This window comes from Myotis nattereri (assembly GCF_964212035.1).
Source record: "Myotis nattereri genome assembly, chromosome: 5".
NCBI lineage: Eukaryota > Metazoa > Chordata > Mammalia > Chiroptera > Vespertilionidae > Myotis > Myotis nattereri.
Genome location: NC_138080.1, coordinates 42,455,727 through 42,467,874, shown reverse-complemented (window position 1 = coordinate 42,467,874; position 12,148 = coordinate 42,455,727). Strand labels below are relative to the sequence as shown.

The following is a 12,148-nucleotide window of genomic DNA, read 5'->3' as shown; positions in this document are numbered from 1 at the left end:
CTGAATAACACCCTGCAATTCAAATAAACAAACAAACAACAACAAAACACTCCTCAAGCCCAGGATGAAGCAAAGTCCCCCCTGATCTAGTTAGGTTTAGTTACCTCTACAGTATCCTCTGCTGACTTCTCCCTACTCCTCACCCACCCAACTTCTTCCCAGTCACACATTCCCATCTTTACAAGGTAAGGATGTTCTTTCACGCCTCCATGCTTTTCCAAACCAACACTATCTTCCTTAACCTCTGATGCTCTCACTTCTTCTCCTGGTGAAATCGCCTCATTTCCAGTGGAAGCCCTTTCTGAGCCACAGCAGGACATGCTGATGCCCTCCTCCATTCCTCCCCTTACCTTGTACGTGTTTTCAAGTCTGCCTTTCAGAAGGGGATTCTGATTTCAGAATGTAAAGAGTTTTAGGAAGATAGTGAGCAGACTTCCAGGGATCTGTAAACATGGCAGATGTCATCAGGTTCTCAAGAGGAACTTTCTGTACTAAATTGTGAACTGTTTGAATGCAAGTGCATTAATTTTTGCTTCCCTGTTTATAGTTTACAGTTTCTAGGGCTTGTGAATACAAAAACATTAGCTAATGGATGAATAAATGAGTGAATGAGAGAACTCATTTTTTAAAAATGTTTTGCTAAGGCCGGCTGGCATGGCTCACTGGTTGAGCGTCAACTTATGAACCAAGAGGTCACGTTTCCATTCCCAGTCAGGGTACATGCCTGGGTTGCTGGCTTGATCCTCAGTGTGGGACATGCAGGAGGCAGTCAATCAATGATTCTCTTCCATCACTGATGTTTCTATCTCTCTCTCCTTCTCCCTTCCTCTCTGAAGTCAATAAATTTAAATTAAATTTTTTTTTTACAAAATGTATTGCTATGGGCAAGAACCCATGTCAGATATGACTATTATTAAAACAGACCTGGTTCCTGTTTTCATTGGGGAAATAATCTGGCAGGGAAGAAAGACATTAAACAATTAATCATGCAATTACTATTTAATTGCAATAGTGAGAAGGCCTATAAAGGAGAAGTGTAGGCTTTTAGGAGAGGGCATGACTGGGGGCTTTGATCCATGTGGGGTCTCAGGTCAGAGAATAATTCTTTGAGGATGTAATGTTCATTGAGTAAATGAATAATAGCCAAGAAATATTACAAAAAAGTAACTATAGATACTACTCATCAATATATTATAAGATGGCATAATTTATATATAAAGAATAAAATCCTAATTTAAAATTTCACTTGTAATGATGAAAAAGACCATTAGTCAAAGTAGGGTTAGTATTATTCCTAGATGAGATCACCTAGTTTGGACATTTCATCAGGAAGTGCCGTGAAAGAGTATAATGCCTAAAATTTCATAAAACTCCTTTTTTGTATCTGCCAAGATCAAGCCCTCTGTTTAATATTTTTGCCAACCTACACATAAGAGAACTCAGTGTTCCCAGAGTTAGTTCTGAAGCTAGCCTCAATCCTTTGATCCCATCCTCCTGCCATTCCATTTCCACCTCTTGGCTTCTTCAGCACCTTCTGGCTGCACTGTCTCATTTGGCTCTCAATTCACCTGCTGTGTTTCCCAGACTTAAGTGAGCATTCCTCATCCTGGCCCTGTGACTCCTGGGATGGGCAGATTTTTACCAGGGGCCCTGGCATGGCCCTGAGACATGTCACCTCCTAACAGACCCCTCCTGGCACCCTTGACTGCACTTGGGCTGTGCACATTCTCACTCTTCCAAGTTCATCTGGGAAAGCCAGACTCTACAATGTGTGGTTTTAATATTTGAAACTGAACTGAAATGTAAGAGCTTCTGCATTTCTATATTACACATATGGGACTGTGGGGACCTCATTTTAATGATCACTACTTTCTGTTCCTTATCCATAGGCTTCAGAGACCCATCCCCAGCTTGGATTTTGATTATTTATGCAGAGTAGAAACCTGGGCCTATCGGACACACACAGAAACTTTTACTTAAAGTAGGTCGCAAGTTGTGATTCATGTGTATGAACTAAACTGTGTAGAAGCTCTAACCCTCAATGTGACTGCCTTTGGAATTGAGCCTTTAAGGAAAATTAGTTAAGATTAGATGAGGTCATTAGAGCTGTCTTAGTCCATTTTGGTTTCTGTAACAAAATACAGGATGGTTTATTAACAGCAAAGTTATTTCCCACAGCTCTGGAGGCTGGGAAGTCCAAGACCAAGTCACTGGCAGATTCGGTGTCTGGTGAGGATGCTCTTCCTGGTTCTTCTCACTATAACCTCTCACTACACAAGGGGCAAAGGAGCTCTCTGGGGTCTCTTTTATAAAAGCACTAATCCCATTCATAAGGGCTCTGCCCTCGGGCCCTAGTTACCTCCCCAAAGCCTCACTGCCTAATCCTATCACACTGGGGATTGGGATTGCAGCAGATGAACTGTGGGGAGACCCAAATATTCAGTCTACAGTAAGGGTGAGACCCTGATCCCATAGGACAGGTGTCATTATAAGGAGAGGAAGAGATCAGAGAGCTCCCTCTTTTTCTCTCTCCCCCTGTGTGCACACAGAGGAAAGGCCATGTGAGGACATAGCGAGAAGGCAGCCATCAGCAAGCCAGGAGGAAAGATCGCCCCAGATACAAACCATGACGGCATCTTGACCTTGGACTTCTAGGCCTCCAGACCTCTGAGAAAGTAAATACCTATTATTTAGGCCACCCAGTCTATAGGATTATTTTATGGCAGCCCCAGCAGGCTAATACATTGCAACCGTTTGCTTTCTTCTCTACAACCAAGCTGCAAAGCACTGCTGGATAATGAACACGTGGAAAAGTTTAAACATGATAAAATTTTATTGTAAATTAAGGGGAACTAATACATCTTTGGGGACCAAGAGGGTGGGCAGGCTCTAGAAGCACTGTCACCAGACTTTTGTTCATCCTCCATATATCTTCTTGGTTTAGGTAAAGGAAGTGGCAGAACCATTAAGTTATCCAACCTAAACTTATAACTTTTCACGGGCTTGGATTGGGCCCTCCTCCCAGTAAATTCTATTGGGGTTTCATGTCCTCTATCCAATCCAGTTACCATTCCGAGTGCTCCCTCACTAGGCCCTGCCCCTCTGTTTCCTCACTCTGACTCCCATTACCGCATGTCCAAAAGTTTCATTACATCATCTAGTTCTTACTCAGCATGCACCTAGTGGAGGAATTTCCTTCCACCCAGCACCCTTACCTGGCTTTTGGCATTTCTAAGGTTTCCTGTCCCGTCCTGAGTGTGTGTTAATGGGTCTATTTAGCAGTAAGCTAGATAGAAATTCTGTTCTGTTATTTGTACCTGCTTCCCAGTTTATGAAAGTTATTTTTCTTTTGCTTTCTTATATTAATAACTCTAACTGCCCACGCTGATACTTCGACTTAATATGCACGACAGTCGTGAAAAGGAAGACATAATTTTATGCACAAGGAAAGTGAAGCCTATTGAGATTAAGGTAACTTTCTCACAGACACAGAGCTAATAAGTGGTGGGTGAACTGTGACCAGAGGCTTCAGTTCTTGCCCTGGCTGCTAGAGCTATGCTCTTCCCACCTCACAAATGAACAATGATGTTAGAAAGTTTTCCTTCATTGCCACAAAAGCTAATGTTTCAACTGCATTCAGCTTTCATAGGAAAGACAAAAATAAAAATGTGAAATGGAACAAAAATGCAAAAGTAGCATGTGATTCACTGTGAAATAGATGTTTTAAGAGAGCTGACTATAAAGTTTTATGAAGGACTTAGATCTCTCAGGTCCAAGGAGATAGGAATTGAGGAACACCATGCTTGTTTCTGTGCACAAGAAAAATGTCTGCTGCCTAAATCATAGCCCCAATAATCAAAGGTTTTCGAGATACATGGCTGACACACACTGTATCCTCATCCCAGGGGAGAGTTTCCAGAAGTTGATTGTCCAGACTTATAGAACACAACTTCTGAGTGGCCACTGTAGCAACCGTGACATTCTCCTGCTCCTTCTGGCTGAACCAGTGACAAGTCACATCACGAATCCTGGAGTTTATTAAATGTCATCGTCTCTTGTTGGAAAGCTCTCTGAGGGTTTGGTGCATTTCTCTTGGGATGATTATTTGAGATTTATGTACTGAAACACCAAACTGCATTTTTAATCTGTCATCAAAGCAGATGATCAGAACCAGAAATGACAAGACTTAGCACATGCTTTTTCAGGCCAAAGACTAACAGCAAAACTGCAACATATGTCACCACATTCAAAGTAAACATGATGTATTAATAAGTGAGTTTTCCACTCTCATGAATAATTATAGACTCCCTCTTACTAAAAACAAATTACTTTTATTTCCCTTAAGAAGATTATGATTAATTGTACAAAATTACACTTGTCTTTAATTGAATAGATTTCCTTCTTTCCTCTGGATTAATGGTGTAATTAACCCAGACAATAATATATATTATTAAATAGCTTGGGAAATCTTCCTCTTCAGGACAAAAGCTGGATTGGTAATGGCTACCATGCAAATACACACTGTGGTCGCCAAGTTTCATTCTTTGTTAAAATAGCTAATGGCAAATTGTCTTCCAGTGGTAAGTCTGTTTGGACTGTTTTAAAACTAGAGGCCTGGTGCATGAAATTCATGCACTGGGGGGGAGGTGTCTCTCAGCCCAGCCTTCACCCTCTCCAATCCAGGACCCCTCGGGGGATGTCCTACTGCCGGACATCCCTCTCACAATCCGGGACTGCTGGCTCCCAACCGCTCACCTGCCTGCCTGCCTGATTGTCCCTAACCACTCCCCTGCCAGCCTGATCACCCACTAACCACTCCCCTGCCAGCCTGATTGAAACCTAACTGCTCCCCTGCCAGCCTGTTCACCCCCAACTGCCCCCCCCCCCACTGCCAGGCTGGTTGTCTCTAACTGCCCTCCCCTGCTGGCCTGGTCACCCCCCAACTGCCCTTCCCTGCTGCTATCTTGTGGTGGCCATTTTGTGGGAAGGTGTGACAGTCAGTTTTCATATTACCTTTTTATTATATAGGATACCACAGACTGGGTATCTTATAAACAAACAAAAAGATGTATTTCTCACAGTTTTGGAGGCAGGAAGTTTAAGAACAAGGGGCCAGGAACTTGATCTTGAAAGTTGGGTGAGGGCCCTCTTTTTAAGCAATTTTTGCTGTAGTGCAAAAGCCATGAGAGCCCTAGCCCGTTTGGTTCAGTGGATAGAGCATTGGCTGTGGACCAAAGGGTCCCAGGTTCCATTCAAGGCAAGGGCACGTACCTTGGTTGCAGGCTCCACCCCGGCCTGGGGCCTGGTCAGGGCTCATGCAAGAGGCAACCAATCAATGTGTTTCTCTCACATTGATGTTTCTTTCTGTCTTTCCCTCTCTTTTCTACTCTCAGTAAAAATCAATGGAAAAATATCCTTGGGTGAGGATAAATAAATAAATAAATGCCATGAGAGCTCTGTGGCATGTCTTTTATAAAAGCATTAATCCTATTCATGAGGGGTGGAATCTCATGAGCTAGGTAGGTATGGCACAAAGGCCTGACCTGCTCATACCATCATATCAGGCATTACAAATTCAATATATAAATTGGGGCTATGGAGGAGAATGCAAATACTCAGACCATATAAAAGTTTTAATATCACTTTAATAGAAGCATACTGGTATTACCCAAATCTCACCTAAAAGGACACTGGACATAAAAATTTTCTTAGAAATACATGAAAGAAAAGTCAAGAGAAGTCATCTTTGATTGCTGGTATGAGAATGGCTTGAAAAGTGGACCCTGGAAGAGGCCTTAACCTCCTCTCCTGAGCAAAACGTGCCCATGCTGTGCCTGTCCTGCAAAATGTTGGATGAGGATACTTATGGAGAGTGGTTCCAGGAGCACCAGATCAGCATTCTTCTTCAGAACTAGGCCACACCCTGCATAAGGTGTACAAGACGATAGAGCAGAACCTCCAGGTGCTGCGAGACATAGTCATTAAACAGAGGCTCTGGGATGGTGACCTTGATTGACACCATCCAGTGTTTCAAGGAAGAAAATATCAAAGTGTACTTACAGGGGTCAAACCAGACAGCAGAGAATATTTGCTTTGCTTGCCAGCTACTGTCCGAGGACATTCTCATTCTGGAGGAGAAGGAAATAGTGCGGGAACTGGAGGCCACTGGCAGAGCAACAGGTCAACATGGTTGTGGTCATTAACAGAGAGTTTCTGGACAAGCTGCTGCTCTTCCAGAGCAAGGAGCCCCAGGCACTGGTCCAAAATATGGATGTGGATGAGCAAGAGTCCTGGCATGAGCCAGGTGAGAAGACAGATATCCTGTAGGACAGGCGCATCTCTCTGACGTGGTAATCACTAGGAATCCAGCTGAGCAGCAAGTGGTTGGTGCACCAGAACAAGGATTCCAACACCCACAGGACAGCCCTGAGGTATGGTGGGGCAGGTCTTCATGGAACTGGCAAGGTCAGGTGTGTGAGAAACCCAAAATCAGATGCACCTCTTTATGGGGCAACCACAGTGGGAAGGCAAAAAATATTCCCCAGACAGTGGCAACGTTCTATAACGTGGCTGTAAAACTCAAACACAGACACCTGATGCAGAATACTCATCTAAGCCAGTTCTGACACACAGATCATGAGGAACTGTGGCAAAGTCCATCTGAAGAGGACCAGAGTAGACAGTCCGCTGAACAGACTGCTGATCCTGACCTTCATGTCCCCGGTGCTATCTCTATGGCATTCACCTTGGGCTTTTGGGACAAGGTAATAAAATGCAAAGCCATGCAACCACCATCATGTGTCTGTGAAGCACATGTACAGTGTGACCACCAAACCTTCAGGGGCTTCACTATCCTGCACAGCATCATAGTGCCCATGGCCATGTTCATCATAGATGAATTCATCTATCTGGAGAATAGCATCTTCATCAACTCGGACATGCAGATAAACCATGAGCCCTAGGACTTGTCTGCCAAATCCCACAGCACCAGCATCAATGACAAGGTGGGCCAGGTGGGGTACATCTTCTCAGAGAAGACAGGCACGCTCACACAGCACATCATGGCCTTCAAGAAGTGCTGCATCAATGCCACTGTCTACTGCCCAGGTGAGGAGGAGTCCCTCTGTTAAGGAGAACACCTACCTCTGGAACAAATGTGCTGATGGGACCTGCTCTTCCAAAATGCTAAGCTCCTGAGTGATGTACATAGCAACAAGGACAGGATGGTGCAAGAGTTCAGGCACCTGCTGGCCATCTGCCATACAAAGATGGTGCCCGAGAAAGACAACCAGTTATAGTACTAGGCAGCTTCCTCTGATAAGCCGGTCTGCTAACAGCATCAGAATTTTGGCTATGTGCTCTTGGTACACACGTAGGGCAGGATCAACCATAATGGAGCCGGGGGAGGAATGGGAGTTACAGGTCTTGGCCATGATGGCTTCAATAGCATCCGAAAGCAGATATCAGTGCTAATCTAAAACCCCGACAGCAACATCTACCTCTTCTCCAAAGGCCCAGATTCTGTCTGTCATATTTGATTGCTATTGTGAGACAGACTTGACAAAGTGGACGACAAGAGGCCTTAATTCCTTTGAAAAGGAAACTGTGAGCAGGCTGTGCCAGGCCTGCAAAAAAGTAGACAAGGATACCCATCAGGAGTGGTGTGCAGAACCAGGGTCATGTCATGCACAAGATGTATGAGGAGATAGAACAGAATCTCCAGTGGCAGAGAGCCACTAAACACAGGCTCTAGGACAGTGTCCTTGAAACCATCTAGTGTCTCAAACAAGGAAACATCAAAATGTGGGTACTCACAGGGGACAAGCCAGAGACACCAGAAAATATCCACTTTGCCTGGCAGCTGCTGTCTGAGATAATGCTCATTCTGGAGAAGAAGGAAATAGTTTGGGCCCTGGCGGCCTACTGGGAGAGCAACAAAACCTGACAAAGGTAAAGACAGCTGTGGTCATTAACACAGAGTTCCTGGACAAGCTGCTGGTGTTCCAGAGCAAGGAGCCCTGGTAGCCGGTCCAAACTGTGAATGTAGATGAGCAAGAGTCCTGGCAGGATCTGGGGGAACAGAGGACAGATGCCCTGCAGGACAGGCACATGTCTCTGATGTGGCAGTCCCTTGGGGATCCAGGTGAAAAGCATGGAGTTGTTGCTGTAGAACACGGACTCCATCACACCCACGAGACAGCCCCAAGGTGCAACAGGAGAGGACCTTTAAGGAACTGACAAGGACAGGTTTGTGAGGAACCCAAAAGTTGGACACACCACTTTATAGGGCACCTGAGGTGGGAGGGTAGAAGTACTCCCCAGATAGTGGCAACATGCTCCTACATAGCTGTAGGATCCAAAACATAGTCACCTGCTACAGAATAATCATCAAAGCCAGTTTTGACACAAAGATCATGAGGAGCTGTGGCAAGTTCCATTGATGAGACCAAAGGTAAACAGTCTCATGGACAGGCTGGTGATTCTGACCTTCATGTCTCTGGTGTGGATCTCTATGGTCTTGAACTTGGGCTTCAGTGACAAAATTCAAGGTCGTGGAGCAACACGAAGTTCTGAGAAACACACATACATTGTGATCACTGAGTCATTCTTCATTTCTGGGGCTTTCCCAATCTGCACAGCGTCATGGCGCTCATGGCCATATTTATCATTGATGAATTCTATCTGGGGAATAGTATCCTCATCAACTTGGACATGCAGAAGGACGACCTGCCCCAGGACATGCTTGCCAAAGCCTGCAGCATGAGCCTCAATGAATAGCTGAACCAGGTGGGTTATATCTTCCAGAATAAGACTGGCATGTTCATCATGACTTCAAGAAGTACTGTCATCAATGGCACTGTCTACCGCCCAAATGAGGAGGAGGCCCTATAGCAAGAAGACTTCTACATCTGGAACAAATTTGCTGACTTGAAGCTACTCTTCCAAAAAAGTGTGGCTCCTGAGCGATGTGCGGGCAATAAGATGTTGCCAAACTTTTGGCACCTGCTGACCATCTTGCCACATGGTGATTGTGCAGGAGAAGGGCAACCAGCTACTTTATCAGGCAGCTTTTCCTGATGAGAAGGTGCTGATCACACAGGTCCCAGCATTACAGCTACGTTCTTGTGGCATGCATGCAGGACAGTATTACGGTGAGGCAGCTCAGGTAGGAGATGGTGTACAAGGTCCTGGTAACAGTGGCTTCAGCAGCTTTGAGAGTGAGAGCAGTGCTGGTCTGAAACCCCGACAGCTACATCTACCTCTACACCAAAGGCACAGACACTGCCTTTGTCACCTTTGATTGCTTTTGTGAGAAAGGCTTGACAGAGTGGACCACGGTAGAGGCCTTAACCTTTGCGAAGCAAACTCAGAGCATACTATGCCAGGCCTGCAAAAAAGTGCATGTGGATACAAACCAGGAGTGGCATAAGTGGTACCAGGAGGCCATCATCCTTCTTCAGAACCAGGGCCACAACCTCCACAAGGTATAGGAGGAAATCAGCAGTATCTCCAGCATCTGGGAGCCACAGCCGTTAAACATAGGCTCCAGGACGGTGTCTCAAGCAAGCAAATAGCAAAGTGTGGGTACTCACAGGGGACAAGACAGAGATAGCAGAAAATATCCGCTTTGCCTGCCAGTTACTATCCAAGGACATTCTCATTCTAGAAGAGAAGGAAATAGTGCAAACTCTGGCAGCCTAGTGGCAGAGCAACAAAACCTGCCACAAATCAACATGGCTGTGGTCGTTAACAGAGAGTTTCTGGACAAGCTGCTGCTGTTTCAGAGCAAGGAGCCCCAGACACTGGTCCAAAATGTGAATGTGGATGAGCAAGAGTCCTGGCAGGATCCAGGTGAGCAGAGGATAGTTGTCCTGCAGGCCAGGTGCATTTCTCGGATATGGCAGTCCTTTGGGATCCAGGTGAAAAGCACGGAATTGGTGCTAGAGAACAATGACTCCAACACCCATGAGACAGCCCCAAGGGACAACAGGAAAGGGCCTTCATGGAACTGGCAAGGTCAGTTGTGTGAGGAACCCAAAAGTCAGATACACTACTTTATGGGGCACCTGAAGTGGTAGAGAAGAGATATCCCTTAACAGTAGCAACATCCCACTACATGGCTGTAGGATATGAAACAGACACCTGCTACAGAATAATCTATGTCAGTTTTAACACAGAAATCTTGAGGAACTCCAGCAAACCCACAAAAAAGAAAGAAGATAGACCATCTGCTGAACAGACCGGTGATCCTGACATTCATATCCCTGGTGCGGATCTCTATGGCCTTGACCTTGGGTTCCTGAGACAAGGTATGAAATTCAAGGTCATGCAAACACCACTGTGTGTCTGTGAAGCACATGTATAGTGTGAACACCAAATCTTTCCTCATCTTCTGGGGCTTCCCCATCCTGTACAGGGTTATGGTGTCCATTGGCATGTTCATTATAGACAAATTCATCTATTTGGGGAATAGCATCTTCATCAACTTGGACATGTGGATAAACTATGAATCCCAGGAGATGGTTGCCAACCCCCACAACACCAGCATCAATGACCAGCTGGGCCAGGTGAAGTACATCTTCTCAGACAAGACAGGCACACTCACCCCAGCACATCATGACTTAAAGAAGTGCTGCATCAATGCCACTGTCTACTGTCCAGATGAAGATGAAGCTCTATTTTAAGAAGAACACCTATGTCTGGAACAAATGTGCTGATGGGAAGATGCTCTTCCAAAGCACCAGGCTCCTGAGCAATGTGCATTGCAAAAAGAACAGGATGGTGGGGAGTACTGGCACCTGCTGGCCATCTGCCATACAAAGATGGTGCAGGAGAAAGACAACCAGCTGTAGTACTGGGAAGCTTCTCCTGATGAGCTGGTGCTGGTAACAGAAATTCCAAAATTTCGGTTACGTGCTCCTGGCACACATGTAAAACAGCATCACAGTGATAAAGCTGAATGAGGAACAGGTGTACCAGGTCCTGGCCATGATGGACTTCAACATCATCTGAAATCAGATGCCCATGACAGTCAGAAAATCTGACAGCTCCAGCTACCTCTTCACCAAAGACACTCGCTCTCATCTCTGATCTCTCTTATCTCTGATCACTCGTGTGAGAAAGGCGTGATAGAGTGAACACAAAGAGGCCTTAACTTTGTTTACAGAGCAGTCCTTGCTTACATTATGCCAGGCCTGCAAAAAGGTGGATGAGGAAATGTAGAAGTGACACTAGTGATAATTAGGAGTCCAGCATTCATTTTCAACACCAGGGCCACTCCCTGCACCAGGTGTATAAGGTGATAGAGCAGAACCTCCAGTGGCTGGGAGCCAGAGCCATCAAATAAAGGCTCCAAAATGGTGTCCACGAAACCATCCTGTGTCTCAAGCAAGGGAACATCAAAATATGAGTACTCACAGGAGACAAGCCAGGGACAGCAGAGAATATCCACTTTGCCTGCCAGCTACTGTCTGAGATAATGCTCACTCTGGAGGAGAAGGAAATAGTGTGGATCCTCGTGGCCTACTGGCAGAGCAACAAAATCTACCAAGATGGCTGTGGTCATTAACAGAGAGTTTCTGGACAAGCTGCCACTGTCCCTGCACAAGGATCCCTGGTAGCCAGTCCAAAATGTGAATGTGGATGAACAAGAGTCCTGATAGGAGCCAGGTAATCAGAGGACAGATATCCTGCAGGACAGGCACATCTCTCTGTCGTGGCAGTCCCTTGGGATCCAGGTGAAAAGCATGGAGTTGTTGCTGTAGAACAAGGACTCCATCACACCCACGAGACAGCCCCAAGGTGCAACAGGAGAGGGCCTTTGTGGAACTGACACGGTCAGGGGTGTGAGGAACCCAAGAGTGGGATATACCATTTTATACACCTGAAGTGGTAGGGAAGAAATACTCTCCAGACAATGGCAACACCCTCCTGCGTGCCTATAGGTTCCAAAACATAGGTATCTGCTATAGAATAATCATCTAAACCAGTTTTGACACAATATCATGAGGAACTGTGGTAAGGTCCATCTTAAGTGAACCAGGGTAGACAGTCTAATGAACAGGTTGGTGATCCTGACATTCATGCCCCTGGCACTGATCTCTATGGCCTTGACCATGAGTTTCTGGGACAAGGTGACAAAATTCAA

The 12,148-nt window shown here is 45.6% G+C and overlaps 1 pseudogene across 1 annotated transcript; it reads left to right on the top strand.

The window, feature by feature from the left end:
• The first annotated feature begins 10,358 nt into the window (after positions 1-10,358).
• Positions 10,359-10,935, top strand: LOC308520228 (phospholipid-transporting ATPase IK-like; annotated as a pseudogene). Its single transcript has one exon. The product of its transcript is annotated as a phospholipid-transporting ATPase IK-like (transcript).
• The last annotated feature ends 1,213 nt before the right edge of the window (positions 10,936-12,148 follow it).